The sequence below is a fragment of the Panulirus ornatus genome, chromosome 37, assembly GCF_036320965.1.
Source record: "Panulirus ornatus isolate Po-2019 chromosome 37, ASM3632096v1, whole genome shotgun sequence".
NCBI lineage: Eukaryota > Metazoa > Arthropoda > Malacostraca > Decapoda > Palinuridae > Panulirus > Panulirus ornatus.
Window position 1 is genome coordinate 5,667,211 of NC_092260.1, and position 18,732 is coordinate 5,685,942.

At 42.8% G+C, this 18,732-nt stretch overlaps 1 protein-coding gene across 1 annotated transcript in view; it reads left to right on the top strand.

Moving 5' to 3' along the window:
- The window catches only part of Mvb12 (multivesicular body subunit 12-like Mvb12), a 189,840-nt gene that overhangs the window by 115,395 nt on the left and 55,713 nt on the right, over positions 1 to 18,732 (top strand). The window lies entirely within an intron of this gene.

Consider the following 18,732-nt stretch of genomic DNA (forward strand, 5'->3'; position numbering starts at 1 on the left):
TGGAAGGTATTATGAGTATATGATGTAAAAGGTAAGTTGCTAAAAGCAATGAAAAGTTTTTATCAAAGATGTGAGGCATGTGTACGAGTAAGAAGAGAGGAAAGTGATTGGTGCCCAGTGAATGTCGGTTTGCGGCAGGGGTGCGTGATGCTTCCATGGTTGTTTAATTTGTTTATGGATGGGGTTGTTAGGGAGGTGAATGCAAGAGTTTTGGAGAGAGGGGCAAGTATGCAGTCTGTTGTGGATGACGGGGCTTGGTAAGTGAGTCAGTTGTTCGTTGATGATACAGCGCTGGTGGCTGATTCAGGTGAGAAACTGCAGAAGCTGGTGACTGAGTTTGGTAAAGTGTGTGCAAGAATAAAGCTGAGAGCAAGTGTGAATAAGAGCAACGTTATTAGGTACAGTAGGGTTGAGGGACAAGTCAATTGGGAGGTAAGTATGAATGGAGAAAAACTGGAGGAAGTGAAGTGTTTTAGATATCTGGGAGTGGATTTGGCAGGGGAAGGAACCATGGAAGCGGAAGTGAGTCACAGGATGTAAGAGGGTGCGAAGGTTCTGGGAACATTGAAGAACATGTGGAAGGCGAGAACGTTATCTCGGAGAGCAAAAATGGGTATGTTTGAAGGAATAGTGGTTCCAACAATGTCATATGGTTGTGAGGCATGGACTATAGATAGGGTTGTGTGGAGGAGGGTGGATGTGTTGGAAATGGGATGTTTGAGGACAATATGTGGTGTGAAGTGGCTTGATCGAGTAAGTAATGAAAGAGTAAGAGAGATGTGTGGTAATGAAAAGAGTGTGGTTGAGAGAGCAGAAGAGGGTGTATTGAAATGGTTTGGTCACATGGAGAGAATGAGTGAGGAAAGTTTGACAAAGAGGATATATGTGTCAGAGTTGGAGGGAAAGAGGAGAATTGGGAGACCAAATTGGAGGTGTAAGGATGTGGGTGGGTAGGGCTATTCTTTCGCTTGTTTCCTTGCACTACCTCGCTAACACAGGAGACAGCGACAAATTATGATAAAAAAGTAGAAAAATATTATTTTTTTCTATTATACTATGTCGCTGTCTCCTGCGTTAACCAAGTAGCGCAAGGAAACAGACGAAAGAATGGCCTAACCCACCCGCATACACATGTATATACATAAATGCCCACACATGCACATATACATACCTATACAATTCAACATATGCATACATATGCATACATACATATACACATGTACATATACACATGTACATATTCATACTTGCTGCCTTCATCCATTCCCGTCGCCACCCTGCCACACATGAAATGGCACCCCCCCTCCCCCTACACATGTGCGAGGTAGTCTTAGGAAAAAACAAAGGCCACATTCATTCCCACTCAGTCTCTAGCTGTCATGAGTATTGCACTGAAACCAGCTCCTTTTCTCCATCCAGGCCCCACAAAACTTTCCATGGTTTACCCCAGATGCTTCACATGCCCTGATTCAATCCATTGACAGCACGTCGACCACGTTATACCGCATCGTTCCAGTTCACTTTATTCCTTGCACGCCTTTCACTATCCTGTATGTTCAGGCCCTGATCGCTCAAAATCTTTTTCTCTCCATCGTTCCACCTCCAATTTGGTCTCCCACTTCTCATTCCCTCCACATCTGACACATATATCCTCTTAGTCAATCTTTCCTCACTCATTCTCTCCATGTGACCAAACCATTTCAATACACCCTCTTCTGCTCTCTCAACCACATTCTTTTACGTACCACACATTTCTCTTACCCTTTCATTACTCACTCAATCAAACCACCTCACACCACATATTGTCCTCAAACATCTCATTTCCAACACATCTACCCTGCTCTGCACAACCCTCTCAATAGCCCATGCCTCGCAACCATATAACATTGTTGGAACCACTGTTCCTTCAAACATACCCATTTTTGCTTTCTGAGATAACGTTCTCATCTTCCGCACATTCTTCAACGCTCCCAGAACCTTCGCCCCCTCCCCCACCCTGTGACTCACTTCCACTTCCATGGTTCCATCCGCTGCCAAATCCACTCCCAGATATCTAAAGCACTTCACTTCCTCCAGTTTTCTCCATTCAAACTTACCTCCCAATTTATGTGTCCCTCAACCCTACTTAACCTGATGACCTTGCTCTTATTCACATTTACTCTCAGTTTTCTTCTTTTTCACACTTTACCAAACTCAGTCACCAGCTTCTGCAGTGTCTCACTTGAATCAGCCACCAGTGCTGTATCATCAGCGAACAACAACTGACTTATTTTCCAAGCCCTCTCATCCACAAAAGAGTGCATACTTGCCCCTCTCTCCAAGACTTGCATTCGCCTCCCAAACAGCCCCATCCATAAACAAATTAAACAACTATGGAGACATCATGCACCCCTGCTGCAAATTGACATGGATTGGGAACCAATCACTTTCCTCTCTTCCTATTCGTACACATGCCTTACATCCTTGATAAAAACTTTTCACTGCTTCTAGCAACTTACCTCCCAGACCATATACTCTTGATACACTCCACAGACCATCTGTATCAACTCTATCGTATGCCTTCTCCAGATCCATAAATGCTACATACAAGTCCATCTGTTTTTCTGAGTGTTTCTCACGTACGTTATTCAAAGCAAACACCTGATCCACACATTCTTTACCACTTCTGAAACCACACTGTTCTTCCCCAATCTGATGCTCTGTACATGCATTTACCCTCTCAATCAATACCCTCCTATGTAATTTCCCAGGAATTCTCAACAAACTTATACCTCTGTTATTTGAACACTCACCTTTATCCTCTTTGCCTTTGTACAGTGGCACTATGCATGTATTCTGCCAATCCTCAGGCACTTCACCATTAACCATACCCACATTGAATATCCTTACCAACCAGTCAACAACACAGTCACCCCTTTTTTGATAAGTTCCACTGCAATACCATCCAAACCCACCACCTTGCTAGCTTTCGTCGTCCTCAAACCTTTCACTACCTCTTCTCTTTTTACCTGACCATTCTCTATGACCGTCTCACTTTGCACACCACCTCGACCAAAACACCGTATATCTGCCACTCTATCATCAAACACATTCAACAAACCTTCGTTACTCACTCCATCTTCTAAATTCACCACTATTTATTATTACCTCCCCATTAGCCCCCTTCACCGATGTTCCCATTTGTTCTCTTCGAAAACATCTTTCTATGCTCCCTAAAATTTTATGATACTCTCTCACCCCAACGCTCATTTGTTTCACCTCTTGCACCTTTCTTTTATACATCTCCCAGTCATTCACACTACTTCCCTGCAAAAATCATCCAAACACCCCTTTCTTCTTTTTTACTAACAATCCTACTTCTTCATTCCACCACTCACCACCCTTGCTAATCTGCCCACCTCCAATCTTTATTATTATTATTATTACTTATCCCTGGGAATAGGGGAGAAAGAATACTTCCCATGCATTCCTCAGGTGTCGTAGAAGGCAACTAAAGGGGACGGGAGCAGGGGGGCTAGAAACCCTCCCCTCCTTGTATTTCAACTTTCTAAATGGGGAAACAAAAGAAGGAATCACGCAGGGAGTGCTCATCCTCCTCGAAGGCTCAGATTAGGGTGTCTTAAATATGTGTGGATGTAACCAAGATGAGAAAAAAGGAGAGATAGGTAGTATGGTTGAGGAAAGGAACCTGGATGTTTTGGCTCTGAGTGAAATGAAGCTCAAGGGTAAAGAGGAAGAGTGGTTTGGGAATGGCTTGGGAGTAAAGTCAGGTTAGTGAGAGGACGAGAGCAAGGGAAGGAGTAGCACTACTCCTGAAACAGGAGTGGTGGGAGTATGTGATAGGGTGTAAGAAAGTAAACTCTAGATTGATATGGGTAAAACTGAAAGTGGATGGAGAGAGATGGGTGTTTATTGGTGCAGATGCACCTGGGCATGAGAAGAAAGATCATAAGAGGCAAGTGTTTTGGGAGCAGCTGAGTTAGTGTGTTAGTAGTTTAAATGCATGAGACAGGGCTATAGTGATTAGTGATTTGAATGCAAAGGTGAGTAATGTGGCAGTTGAGAGAATAATTGGTGTACATGGGGTGTTCAGTGTTGTAAATGGAAATGATGAAGAGCTTGTAGATTTCTGTGCTGAAAAAGGACTGGTGATTGGGAATACCTGGTTTGAAAAAAAGATATACGTAAATATACTATGTAAGTAGGAGAGATGGCCAGAGAGCGGTATTGGATGACGTGTTAATTGATAGGCGCGCGAAAAAGAGACTTTTGGATATCAATGTGCTGAGAGGTGCAACTGGAGGGATGTCTGATCATTATCTTGTGGAGGCGAAAGTGAAGATTTGTAGAGGTTTTCAGAAAACAAGAGAGAATGTTGGGGTGAAGAGAGTGGTGAGAGTAAGTGAGCTTGGGAAGGAGACTTGTGAGGAAGTACCAGGAGAGACTGAGTACAGAATGGAAAAAGGTGAGAACAAAGAATGTAAGGGGAGTGGGGTAGGAATGGGATGTATTTAGGGAAGCAGTGATGGCTTGCACAAAAGATGCTTGTGGCATGAGAAGCATGGGAGGTGGGCTGATTAAAAAGGGTAGTGAGTGGTGGGATGAAGAAGTAAGATTATTAGTGAAACAGAAGAGAGAGGCATTTGGACGATTTTTACTGGGAAATAATGCAAATGTCTGGGAGATGTATAAAAGAAAGAAGCAGGAGGTCAAGAGAAAGGTGCAACAGGTGAAAAAGAGGGCAAATGAGAGTTGGGGTGAGAGAGTATCATTGAAATTTGGGAAGAAAAAAAAGATGTTTTGGAAGGAGGTAAATAAAGTGCATAAGACTAGAGAACAAATGGGAACATCAGTGAAGAGGGCTAATGGGGTGATAACAAGTAGTGGTGATGTGAGAAGGAGATGGAGTGAGTATTTTGAAGGTTTGTTGAATGTGTATGGTGATAAGAGTGGCAGATATAGGGTGTTTTGGTCAAGGTGGTGTGCAAAGTGAGAAGGTTAGGGAGAATGATTTGGTAAACAGAGAAGAGGCAGTAAAAGCTTTTGGTAAGGTTATTTAATGTATGTATGACTCAGGCATGTGTACGTGTAGGAAGAGAGGAAAGTGATTGGTTCTCAGTGAATGTAGGTTTGCGGCAGGGGTGTGTGATGTCTCCATGGTTGTTTAATTTGTTTATGGATGGGGTTGTTAGGGAGGTGAATGCAAGAGTTTTGGAAAGAGGGGCAAGTATGAAGTCTGTTGGGGATGAAAGAGTTTGGGAAGTTAGTCAGTTGTTGTTCGCTGATGATACAGCGCTGGTGGCTGATTCATGTGAGAAACTGCAGAAGCTGGTGACTGAGTTTGGTAAAGTGTGTGAAAGAAGAAAGTTAAGAGTAAATGTGAATAAGAGTAAGGTTATTAGGTACAGTAGGGTTGAGGGTCAAGTCAATTGGGAGGTGAGTTTGAATGGAGAAAAACTGGAGGAAGTGAAGTGTTTTAGATATATGGGAGTGGATCTGGCAGTGGATGGAACCATGGAAGCGGAAGTGGATCATAGGGTGGGAGAGGGGGCGAAAATTCTGGGGGCCTTGAAGAATGTGTGGAAGTCGAGAACATTATCTCGGAAAGCAAAAATGGGTATGTTTGAAGGAATAGTGGTTCCAACAATGTTGTATGGTTGCGAGGCGTGGGCTATGGATAGAGTTGTGCGCAGGAGGATGGATGTGCTGGAAATGAGATGTTTGAGGACAATGTGTGGTGTGAGGTGGTTTGATGGAGTAAGTAACGTAAGGGTAAGAGAGATGTGTGGAAATAAAAAGAGCGTGGTTGAGAGAGCAGAAGAGGGTGTTTTGAAATGGTTTGGGCACATGGAGAGAATGAGTGAGGAAAGATTGACCAAGATGATATATGTGTCGGAGGTGGAGGGAACAAGAAGAGGGAGACCAAATTGGAGGTGGAAAGATGGAGTGAAAAAGATTTTGTGTGATCGGGGCCTGAACATGCAGGAGGGTGAAAGGAGGGCAAGGAATAGAGTGAATTGGAGCGATGTGGTATACCGGGGTTGACGTGCTGTCAGTGGATTGAATCGGGGCATGTGAAGCGTCTGGGGTAAACCATGGAAAGCTGTGTAGGTATGTATATTTGCGTGTGTGGACGTATGTATATACATGTGTATGGGGGTGGGTTGGGCCATTTCTTTCGTCTGTTTCCTTGTGCTACCTCGCAAACGCGGGAGACAGCGAAAAAAAAAAAAATGACTCATGGTGAGGTGCCTGAGGATTGGAGGAATGCTTGCATAGTGCCATTGTACAAAGATAAAGGGGATAAAAGTGAGTGCTCAAATTACAGAGGTATAAGTTTGTTAAGTATTCCTGGGAAATTATTTGGGAGGGTATTGAATGAGAGGGTGAAGGCATGTACAGAGCATCAGATTGGGGAAGAGCAGTGTGTTTTCAGAAGTGGTAGAGGATGTGTCGATCAAGTGTTTGCTTTGAAGAATGAATGTGAGAAATACTTAGAACAGCAAATGGATTTGTGTAGCATTTATTAATCTGGAGAAGGCATATGATAGAGTTGATAGAGATGCTCTCTGGAAGGTATTAAGAATATATGGTGTGGGAGGCAAGTTGTTAGAAGCAGTGAAAAGTTTTTATCGAGGATATAAGGCATGTGTATGTGTAGGAAAAGAGGAAAGTGATTGGTTCTCATTGAATGTTGGTTTGCGACAGGGATGCATGATGTCTCCATGGTTGTTTAATTTGTTTATGGATGGGGTTGTTAGGGAGGTGAATGCCAGAGTTTTGGAAAGAGAGGCAAGTATGTAGTCCATTGTGGATGAGAGAGCTTGGGAAGTCACTTGTTGTTCACTGATGATACAGCGCTGATGGCTGATTCGTGTGAGAAAGTGCAGAAGCTGGTGACTGAGTTTGGTAAAGTGTGTGAAAGAAGAAAGCTGAGAGTAAATGTGAATAAGAGCAAGGTTATTAGGTACAGTAGGGTTGAGGGACAAGTCAATTGGGAGGTAAGTTTGAATGGAGAAAAATTGGAGGAAGTGAAGTGTTTTAGGTATCTGGGAGTGGATTTGGCAGCAAATGGAACCATGGAAGCAGAGGGGAATCATAGGTGGGGGAAGGGGAGAAAGTTCTGGGAGCGTTGAAGAATGTATGGAAATTGAGAACGTTACCTTGGAAAGCAAAAGTGGGTGTGTTTGAAGAAATAATGGTTCCAACAGTGATATATGGTTGTGAGGCGTGGGCTATAGATAGAGTTGTGCAGAGGAGGATGGATGTGCTGGAAATGAGATGTTTGAGGACAGTATGTGGTGTGAGGTGGTTTGATCGAGTAAATAATGAAAGGGTAAGAGAGATGTGTGGTAGTAAAAAGAGTGTTGTTGAGAGAGCAGAAGAGGGTGTTGAAATGGTTTGGTCACATGGAGAGAATGAGTGAGGAAAGATTGACAAATAGGATATATGTGTCAGAGATGGAAGGAAAGAGGAGAAATGGGAGACGTAATTTTAGGTGGAAAGATGGAGTGAAAAAGATTTTGAGTGATCGGGGCCTGAACATGCAGGATGGTGAAAGGCTAGCAAGGAATAGAGTGAATTGGAACGATGTGGTATACTGGGGTCGTCTTGCTGTCAATGAATTGAACCAGGGCACACGAAGCGTCCGGGGTAAACCGTGGAAAGATTTTTAGGGCCTGGATGTGGAAAGGGAGCTGTGGTTTCGGTGCATTATACGTGACAGCTAGAGACTGAGTGTGAACGAATGTGGCCTTTGTTGTCTTTTCCTAGCACTACCTCACGTGTGTGCGTGGGGAGGGGTTTGTTATTTCATATTTGGCGGGGTGGTGACGGGAATGGATTGGGCAGACAGTATAGATTATGTACATGTGTATATATGTATATGTCTTTGTGTGTATATATATATATATATATATATATATATATATATATATATATATATATATATATATATATATATTTCCCTGGGGATAGGTCAGAAAGAATACTTCCCACGTATTCCCTGCGTGTCGTAGAAGGCGACTAAAAGGGAAGGGAGCGGGGGGCTGGAAATCCTCCCCTCTCGTTTTTTTTTTTTTTTTTTTTTTTTTCCAAAAGAAGGAACATAGGAGAGGTCCAGGTGAGGATATTCCCTCAAAGGCCCAGTCCTCTGTTCTTAACGCTACCTTGCTAATGCGGGAAATAGCGAATAGTTTGAATGGAGAAAAACTGGAGGAAGTGAAGTGTTTTAGATATCTGGGAGTGGATCTGTCAGCGGATGGAACCATGGAAGCGGAAGTGGATCATAGGGTGGGGGAGGGGGCGAAAATTTTGGGAGCCTTGAAAAATGTGTGGAAGTCGAGAACATTATCTCGGAAAGCAAAAATGGGTATGTTTGAAGGAATAGTGGTTCCAACAATGTTGTATGGTTGCGAGGCGTGGGCTATGGATAGAGTTGTGCGCAGGAGGATGGATGTGCTGGAAATGAGATGTTTGAGGACAATGTGTGGTGTGAGGTGGTTTGATCGAGTAAGTAACGTAAGGGTAAGAGAGATGTGTGGAAATAAAAAGAGCGTGGTTGAGAGAGCAGAAGAGGGTGTTTTGAAATGGTTTGGGCACATGGAGAGAATGAGTGAGGAAAGATTGACCAAGAGGATATATGTGTCGGAGGTGGAGGGAACGAGGAGAAGAGGGAGACCAAATTGGAGGTGGAAAGATGGAGTGAAAAAGATTTTGTGTGATCGGGGCCTGAACATGCAGGAGGGTGAAAGGAGGGCAAGGAATAGAGTGAATTGGAGCGATGTGGTATACAGGGGTTGACGTGCTGTCAGTGGATTGAATCAAGGCATGTGAAGCGTCTGGGGTAAACCATGGAAAGCTGTGTAGGTATGTATATTTGCGTGTGTGGACGTGTGTATGTACGTGTGTATGGGGGTTGGGCCATTTCTTTCGTCTGTTTCCTCGCGCTACCTCGCAAACGCGGGAGACAGCGACAAAGTATAAAAAAAAAAAAAAAAAAAAAAAAAAAAAAAAATATATTTATATATATATATATATATATATATATATATATATATATATATTTTTTTTTTATTATACTTTGTCGCTGTCTCCCGCGTTTGCGAGGTAGCGCAAGGAAACAGACGAAAGAAATAGCCCAACCCACCCCCCCATACACATGTATATACATACGTCAACACACGCAAATATACATACCTACACAGCTTTCCATGGTTTACCCCAGATGCTTCACATGCCCTGATTCAATCCACTGACAGCACGTCAACCCCGGTATACCACATTGCTCCAATTCACTCTATTTCTTGCCCTCCTTTCACCCTCCTGCATGTTCAGGCCCCGATCACACAAAATCTTTTTCACTCCATCTTTCCACCTCCAATTTGGTCTCCCTCTTCTCCTCGTTCCCTCCACCTCCGACACATATATCCTCTTGGTCAATCTTTCCTCACTCATTCTCTCCATGTGCCCAAACCACTTCAAAACACCCTCTTCTGCTCTCTCAACCACGCTCATTTTATTTCCACACATCTCTCTTACCCTTATGTTACTCACTCGATCAAACCACTTCACACCACACATTGTCCTCAAACATCTCATTTCCAGCACATCCATCCTCTTGCGCACAACTCTATCCATAGCCCACGCCTCGCAACCATACAACATTGTTGGAACCACTATTCCTTCAAACATACCCATTTTTGCTTTCCGAGATAATGTTCTCGACTTCCACACATTCTTCAAGGCCCCCAGAATTTTCGCCCCCTCCCCCACCCTATGATCCACCTCCGCTTCCATGGTCCCATCCGCTGCCAGATCCACTCCCAGATATCTAAAACACTTCACTTCCTCCAGTTTTTCTCCATTCAAACTCACCTCCCAATTGACTTGACCCCCAATCCTACTGTACCTAATAACCTTGCTCTTATTCACATTTACTCTTAACTTTCTTCTTCCACACACTTTACCAAACTCATTCACCAGCTTCTGCAGTTTCTCACATGAATCAGCCACCAGCGCTGTATCATCAGCAAACAACAACTGACTCACTTCCCAAGCTCTCTCATCCCCAACAGACTTCATACTTGCCCCTCTTTCCAAAACTCTTGCATTTACCTCCCTAACAACCCCATCCATAAACAAATTAAACAACCATGGAGACATCACACACCCCTGCCGCAAACCTACATTCACTGAGAACCAATCACTTTCCTCTCTTCCTACACGTACACATGCCTTACATCCTCGATAAAAACTTTTCACTGCTTCTAACAACTTGCCTCCCACACCATATATTCTCAATACCTTCCACAGAGCATCTCTATCAACTCTATCATATGCCTTCTCCAGATCCATAAATGCTACATACAAATCCATTTGCTTTTCTAAGTATTTCTCACATACATTCTTCAAAGCAAACACCTGATCCACACATCCTCTACCACTTCTGAAACCACACTGCTCTACCCCAATCTGATGCTCTGTACATGCCTTCACCCTCTCAATCAATACCCTCCCATATAATTTACCAGGAATACTCAACAAACTTATACCTCTGTAATTTGAGCACTCACTCTTATCCCCTTTGCCTTTGTACAATGGCACTATTATCCCCAGGGATAATATATATGTATATATATATATATATATATATATATATATATATATATATATATATATATATATATATATATATATATATATATGTATATATATATATATATATATATATATATATTTTTTTTTTTTTTTTTATACTTTGTCGCTGTCTCCCGCGTTTGCGAGGTAGCGCAGGGAAACAGACGAAAGAAATGGCCCAACCCCCCCCCATACACATGTACATACACACGTCCACACACGCACATATACATACCTACACAGCTTTCCATGGTTTACCCCAGACGCTTCACATGCCCTGATTCAATCCACCGACAGCACGTCAACCCCTGTATACCACATCGCTCCAATTCACTCTATTCCTTGCCCTCCTTTCACCCTCCTGCATGTTCAGGCCCCGATCACACAAAATCTTTTTCACTCCATCTTTCCACCTCCAATTTGGTCTCCCCCTTCTCGTTCCCTCCACCTCCGACACATATATCCTCTTGGTCAATCTTTCCTCACTCATTCTCTCCATGTGCCCAAACCACTTCAAAACACCCTCTTCTGCTCTCCCAACCACGCTCTTTTTATTTCCACACATCTCTCTTACCCTTACGTTACTTACTCGATCAAACCACCTCACACCACACATTGTCCTCAAACATCTCATTTCCAGCACATCCATTGTCCTGCGCACATCTCTATCCATAGCCCACGCCTCGCAACCATACAACATTGTTGGAACCACTATTCCTTCAAACATACCCATTTTTGCTTTCCGAGATAATGTTCTCGACTTCCACACATTTTTCAAGGCTCCCAAAATTTTCGCCCCCTCCCCCACCCTATGATCCACTTCCGCTTCCATGGTTCCATCCGCTGACAGATCCACTCCCAGATATCTAAAACTCTTCACTTCCTCCAGTTTTTCTCCATTCAAACTCACCTCCCAATTGACTTGACCCTCAACCCTACTGTACCTAATAACCTTGCTCTTATTCACATTTACTCTTAACTTTCTTCTTCCACACACTTTACCAAACTCAGTCACCAGCTTCTGCAGTTTCTCACATGAATCAGCCACCAGCGCTGTATCATCAGCGAACAACAACTGACTCACTTCCCAAGCTCTCTCATCCCCAACAGACTTCATACTTGCCCCTCTTTCCAGGACTCTTGCATTTACCTCCCTAACAACCCCATCCATAAACAAATTAAACAACCATGGAGACATCACACACCCCTGCCACAAACCTACATTCACTGAGAACCAATCACTTTCCTCTCTTCCTACACGTACACATGCCTTACATCCTCGATAAAAACTTTTCACTGCTTCTAACAACTTGCCTCCCACACCATATATACTTAATACCTTCCACAGAGCATCTCTATCAACTCTATCATATATATATATATATATATATATATATATATATATATATATATATATATATATATATATGTATATATATATATATATGTGTGGAAGAAGAAAGTTAAGAGTAAATGTGAATAAGAGCAAGGTTATTAGGTACAGTAGGGTTGAGGGTCAAGTCAATTGGGAGGTGAGTTTGAATGGAGAAAAACTGGAGGAAGTGAAGTGTTTTAGATATCTGGGAGTGGATCTGTCAGTGGATGGAACCATGGAAGCGGAAGTGAATCATAGGGTGGGGGAGGGGGCGAAAATTTTTGGAGCCTTGAAAAATGTGTGGAAGTCGAGAACATTATCCCGGAAAGCAAAAATGGGTATGTTTGAAGGAATAGTAGTTCCAACAATGTTGTATGGTTGCGAGGCGTGGGCTATGGATAGAGTTGTGCGCAGGAGGATGGATGTGCTGGAAATGAGATGTTTGAGGACAATGTGTGGTGTGAGGTGGTTTGATCGAGTAAGTAACGTAAGGGTAAGAGAGATGTGTGGAAATAAAAAGAGCGTGGTTGGGAGAGCAGAAGAGGGTGTTTTGAAGTGGTTTGGGCACATGGAGAGAATGAGTGAGGAAAGATTGACCAAGAGGATATATGTGTCGGAGGTGGAGGGAACGAGGAGAAGAGGGAGACCAAATTGGAGGTGGAAAGATGGAGTGAAAAGGATTTTGTGTGATCGGGGCCTGAACATGCAGGAGGGTGAAAGGAGGGCAAGGAATAGAGTGAATTGGAGCGATGTGGTATACAGGGGATGACGTGCTGTCAGTGGATTGAATCAAGGCATGTGAAGCGTCCGGGGTAAACCATGGAAAGCTGTGTAGGTATGTATATTTGCGTGTGTGGACGTGTGTATGTACATGTGTATGGGGGGGGTTGGGCCATTTCTTTCGTCTGTTTCCTTGCGCTACCTCGCAAACGCGGGAGACAACGACAAAGTATAAAAAAAAAAAAAAAAAATATATATATATATATTATCCCTGGGGATAGAGGAGAAAGAATACTTCCCACGTATTCCCTGCGTGTCATAGAAGGCGACTAAAAGCGATGGGAGCGGGGGGCTGGAAATCCTCCCCCTCTCGTTTTTCTTTTTTTTTTTTTCCAAAAGAAGGAACAGAGAAGGGGGCCAGGTGAGGATATTCCCTCAAAGGCCCAGTCCTCTGTTCTTAATGCTACCTCGCTATCGCGGGAAATGGCGAATAGTATGAAAGAAAAATATATATATATACTTATATATTTTTTTTTGCTTTGTCGCTGTCTCCCGCGTTAGCGAGGTAGTGCAAGGAAACAGATGAAAGAATGGCCCAACCCACCCACATACGCATGTATATACATACACGTCCACACACGCAGATATACATACTTATACATCTCAACATATACATATATATACACATACAGACATATACATATACACACATGTACATAATTCATACTGTCTGCCTTTATTCATTCCCATCGCCGCCCCGCCACACATGAAATAACAACCCCTTCCCTCCAAATGTGCGCGAGGTAGCGCTAGGAAAAGACAACAATGGCCACTTTCGTTCACACTCAGTTTATAGCTGTCATGTAATAATGCACCGAAACCGCAGCTCCCTTTCCACATCCAGGCCCCACAGAACTTTCCATGGTTTACCCCAGACACTTCACATGCCTTGGTTCAATCCATTGACATCACGTAGGCTCCGGTATACCACATCGTTCCAATTCACTCTATTCCTTGCATGCCTTTCACCCTCCTGTATGTCCAGGCCCCGATCACTCAAAATCTTTTTCACTCCATCTTTCCACCTCCAATTTTGTCTCCCACTTCTCCTCGTGCCCTCCACCTCTGACACATATATCCTCTTGGTCAATCTTTCCTCACTCATTCTCTCCATGTGACCAAACCACTTCAAAACACCCTCTTCTGCTCTCTCAACCACACTCTTTTTATTACCACACATCTCTCTTACCTTATTACTACTTACTCGATCAAACCACCTCACACCACATATTGTCCTCAAACATCTCATTTCCAGCACATCCACACTCCTCCGCACAACTCTATCCATAGCCCACCATACCCACGCCTCGCAACCATATAACATTGTTGGAACAAATATTCCTTCAAACATACCCATTTTTGCTTTCCGAGATAATGTTCTCGACTTCCATGCATTCTTCAACGCTCCTAGAACTTTCACCCCCTCCCCCACCCTATGATTCACTTCCACTTCCATTGTTCCATCCGCTGCCAAATCCACTCCCAGATATCTGAAACACTTCACTTCCTCCACTTTTTCTCCATTTAAATTTACCTCCCAATTGACTTGTCACTCAACCCTACGTTACCTAATAACCTTGCTCTTATTTACATTTACTCTCAGCTTTCTTCTTTCACACACTTTACCAAACTCAATCACCAGCTTCTGCACTTTCTCACATGAATCAGCCACCAGCATAGTATCATCAGCAAACAACAACTGACTCACTTCCCAAGCTCTCACATCCACAACAGACTGCATACTTGCCCCTCTTCCCAAAACTCTTGCATTCACCTCCCTAACAACCCCATCCATAAACAAATTAAACAACCATGGAGACATCACACACTCCTGCCGCAAACCTACATTCACTGAGAACCAATTACTTTCCTATCTTCCTACATATACACATGCCTTACATCCTAAATAAAAACTTTCCACTGTTTCTAACAACTTGCCTCCCACACCATATATTCTTAATACCTTCCACAGAGCATCTCTATCAACTCTATCATATGCCTTCTCCATATCCATAAACGGTACATACAAATCCATTTGCTTTTCTAAGTATTTCTCACATACATTCTTCAAAGCAAACACCTGATCCACACATCCTCTACCACTTCTGAAACCACACTGCTCTTCCCCAATCTGATGCTCTGTACATGCCTTCACCCTCTTAATCAATACCCTCCCATATAATTTCCCAGGAATACTCAATAACTTATCCCTTTGTAATTTGAGCACTCACTTTTATCCCCTTTGCCTTTGTACAATGGCACTATGCAAGCATTCTGCCAATCCTCAGGCACCTCACCATGAGTCATACATACATTAAATAACCTTACCAACCATTCAACAATACAGTCACCCTCCTTTTTAATAAATTCCACTGCAATACCATCCAAACCCGCTGCCTTGCCAGCTTTCATCTTCCGCAAAACTTTTACTACCTCTTCCCTGTTTACCAAATCATTTTCCCTAACCCTCTCACTTTGCATGCCACCTCGACCAAAACACCCTATATCAGCCACTCTATCATCAAACACATTCAAGAAACCTTCAAAATACTCACTCCATCTCCTTCTCACATCACCGCTACTTGTTATCGCCTTCCCATTAGCCCCCTTCACTGAAGCTCCCATTGATTCCCTTGTCTTATGCACTTTATTTACCTCCTTCCAAAACATCTTTTTATTTTCCCTAAAATTTAATGATACTCTTTCACCCCAACTCTCATTTGCCCTCTTTTTCATTTCTTAAACCTTTCTCTTGACCTCCTGCCTCTTTCTTTGATACATTAACCAGTCATTTGCATTATTTCCCTGCAAAAATCATCCAAATACCTCTCTCTTCTCTTTCAGTAATAATTTTACTTCTTCATCCCACCACTCACTACCCTTTCTAATCTACCCACCTCCCACGCCTCTTATGCCCCAAGCATCTTTTGCGCAAGCCATCACTGCTTCCCTAAATACATCCCATTCCTCCCCCACTCCCCTTACACCCTTTGTTCTCACCTTTTTCCATTCTATATTCAGTCTCTCCTGGTACTTCCTCACACAAGGCTCCTTCCCAAGCTCACTTACTCTCACCACTCTTTTCACCCCAATATTCTCTCTCCTTTTTTGAAAACCTCTACAAATCTTCACCTTCGCCTCCACAAGATAATGATCAGACATCCCTCCAGTTCCACCTCTCAGCACATTAACATCCAAAAGTCTCTCTTTCGCATGCCTATCAACTAACACATAATCCAATAACGCTCTATGGCCATCTCTCTTACTTACATATGTATGCTTATGTATATCTTTCTTTTTAAACCAGGTATTCCCAATCACCAGTCCTTTTTCAGCACATAAATCTACAAGCTCTTCACCATTTCCATTTACAACACTGAACACCCCATGTACACCAGCTATTCCCTCAACTGCCACATTACTCACCTTTGCATTCAATTCACCCATCAATGTCACCCGGCCTCGTCCATCAAAACTACTAACACACTCACTCAGCTGCTCCCAAAACACTTGCCTCTCATGATCTTTCTTCTCATGCCCTGGTGCATATGCACCAATAATCACCCATCTCTCTCCATCCACTTTCAGTTTTACTCATATCAATCTAGAGTTTACTTTCTTACACTCTATCACATACTCCCACCACTTCTGTTTCAAGAGTACTGCTACTCCTTCCCTTGCTCTTGTCCTCTCACTAACCCATCACTTTACTCCCAAGACATTCCCAAACCACTCTTCCCCTTTACCCTTGAGCTTCATTTCACTCAGAGCCAAAACATCCAGGTTCCTTTCCTCCAACATACTACCTATCTCTCCTTTTTTCTCATCTTGGTTACATCCACACACAATTAGACATCCCAATCTGAGCCTTCGAGGAGGATGAGCACTCCCTGCGTGACTCCTCCTTCTGTTTCCCCTTTTAGAAAGTTAAAAAAATAAAAATAATAATATCACTATTATACTTTGTCGCTGTTTCCCGCATTAGTGAGGTAGCGCAAGGAAACAGATGAAAGAATGGCCTAACCCATCCACATAGACATGTATATACATACACGTCCAACCACGCACATATACATATACACGTCTTGGGAGTAAAGTCAGGGGTTAGTGAGAGGACAAGAGCAAGTGAAGGAGTAGCACTACTCCTGAAACAGGAGCGGTGGGAGTATGTGATAGAGTGTAAGAAAGTAAACAAGATTGATATGGGTAAAACTGAAAGTGGATGGAGAGTGATGGGTGATTTGAATGCAAAGGTGAGTAATGTGGCAGTTGATGGAATAGTTGGTGTATATGGGGTGTTCAGTGTTGTAAATGGAAATGGTGAAGAGCTTGTAGATTTATGTGCTGAAAAAGAATTGGTGATTGGGAATACCTGGTTTAAAAAGAGAGATATACATAAGTATACATATGTAAGTAGGAGAGATGGCCAGAGAGCATTATTGGATTATGTGTTAATTGATAGGCATGCGAAAGAGAGACTTTTGGATGTTAATGTGCTGAGAGGTGCAACTGGAGGGATGTTTGATCAATATCTTGTGGAGGCGAAGGTGAAGATTTGTAGAGGTTTTCAGAAAAGGAAGAGAGAATGTTGGGGTGAAAAGAGTGGTGAGAGTAAGTGACTTTGGGAAGGAGACTTGTGTGAGGAAGTACCAGAAGAGACTGAGTACAGAATGGAAAAAGGTGAGAACAAAGGAGGTAAAGGGAGTGGGGGAGGAATGGGATGTATTTAGGGAAGCAGTGATGGCTTGCGCAAAAGATGCTTGTGGCATGAGAAGAGTGGGAGGTGGGAAGATTAGAAAGGGTAGTGAGTGGTGGGATGAAGAAGTAAGATTATTAGTGAAAGAGAAGAGAGAGGCATTTGGATGATTTTTGCAGGAAAATAATGCAAATGACTAGGAGATGTATAAAAGAAAGAGACAGGAGGTCAAGAGAAAGGTGCAAGAGGTGAAAAAGAGGGCATATGAGAGTTGCTGTGAAAGAGTATCATTAAATTTTAGGGAGAAAAAAAAGATGTTTTGGAAGGAGGTAAATAAAGTGCGTAAGACAAGAGAACAAATGGGAACTTCAGTGAAGGGGGCTAATGGGGAGGTGATAAGAAATAGTGGTGATGTGAGGAGATGGAGTGAGTATTCTGAAGGTCTGTTGAATGTGTTTGATGATAGAGTGGCAGATATAGGGTGTTTTGATCGAGGTGGTGTGCAAAGTGAGAGGGTTAGGGAAAATGATTTGGTAAACAGAGAAGAGGTAGTAAAAGCTTTGCGGAAGATGAAAGCTGGCATGGCAGCAGGTTTGGATGGTATTGCAGTGGAATTTATTATAAAAGTGGGTGACTGTATTGTGTACTTTTTGATAAGGTTATTTAATGTATGTATGACTCATGGTGAGGTGCCTGAGGATTGGCGGAATGCATGCATAGTTCCATTGTACAAAGGCAAAGGGGATAAAAGTGAGTGCTCAAATTACGGAGGGATAAGTTTGTTGAGTATTCCTGGGAAATTATACGGGAGGGTATTGATTAAGAGGGTGAAGGCATGTACAGAGCATCAGATTGGGGAAGAGCAGTGTGGTTTCAGAAGTGGTAGAGGATATGTGGATCAGGTGTTTGCTTTGAAGAATGTATGTGAGAAATACTTAGAAAAGCAAATGGATTTGTATGTAGCATTTATGGATCTGGAGAAGGCATATGATAGAGTTGATAGTGATGCTCTGTGGAGGGTATTATGAATATATGGTGTGGGAGGCAAGTTGTTAGAAGCAGTGAAAACTTTTTATTGAGGATGCAAGGTATGTGTACGTGTAGGAAGAGAGGAAAGTGATTGGTTCTCAGTGAATGTAGGTTTGCGGCAGGGGTGTGTGATGTCTCCATGGTTGTTTAATTTGTTTATGGATGGGGTTGTTAGGGAGGTAAATGCAAGAGTTTTGGAAAGAGGGGTAAATAT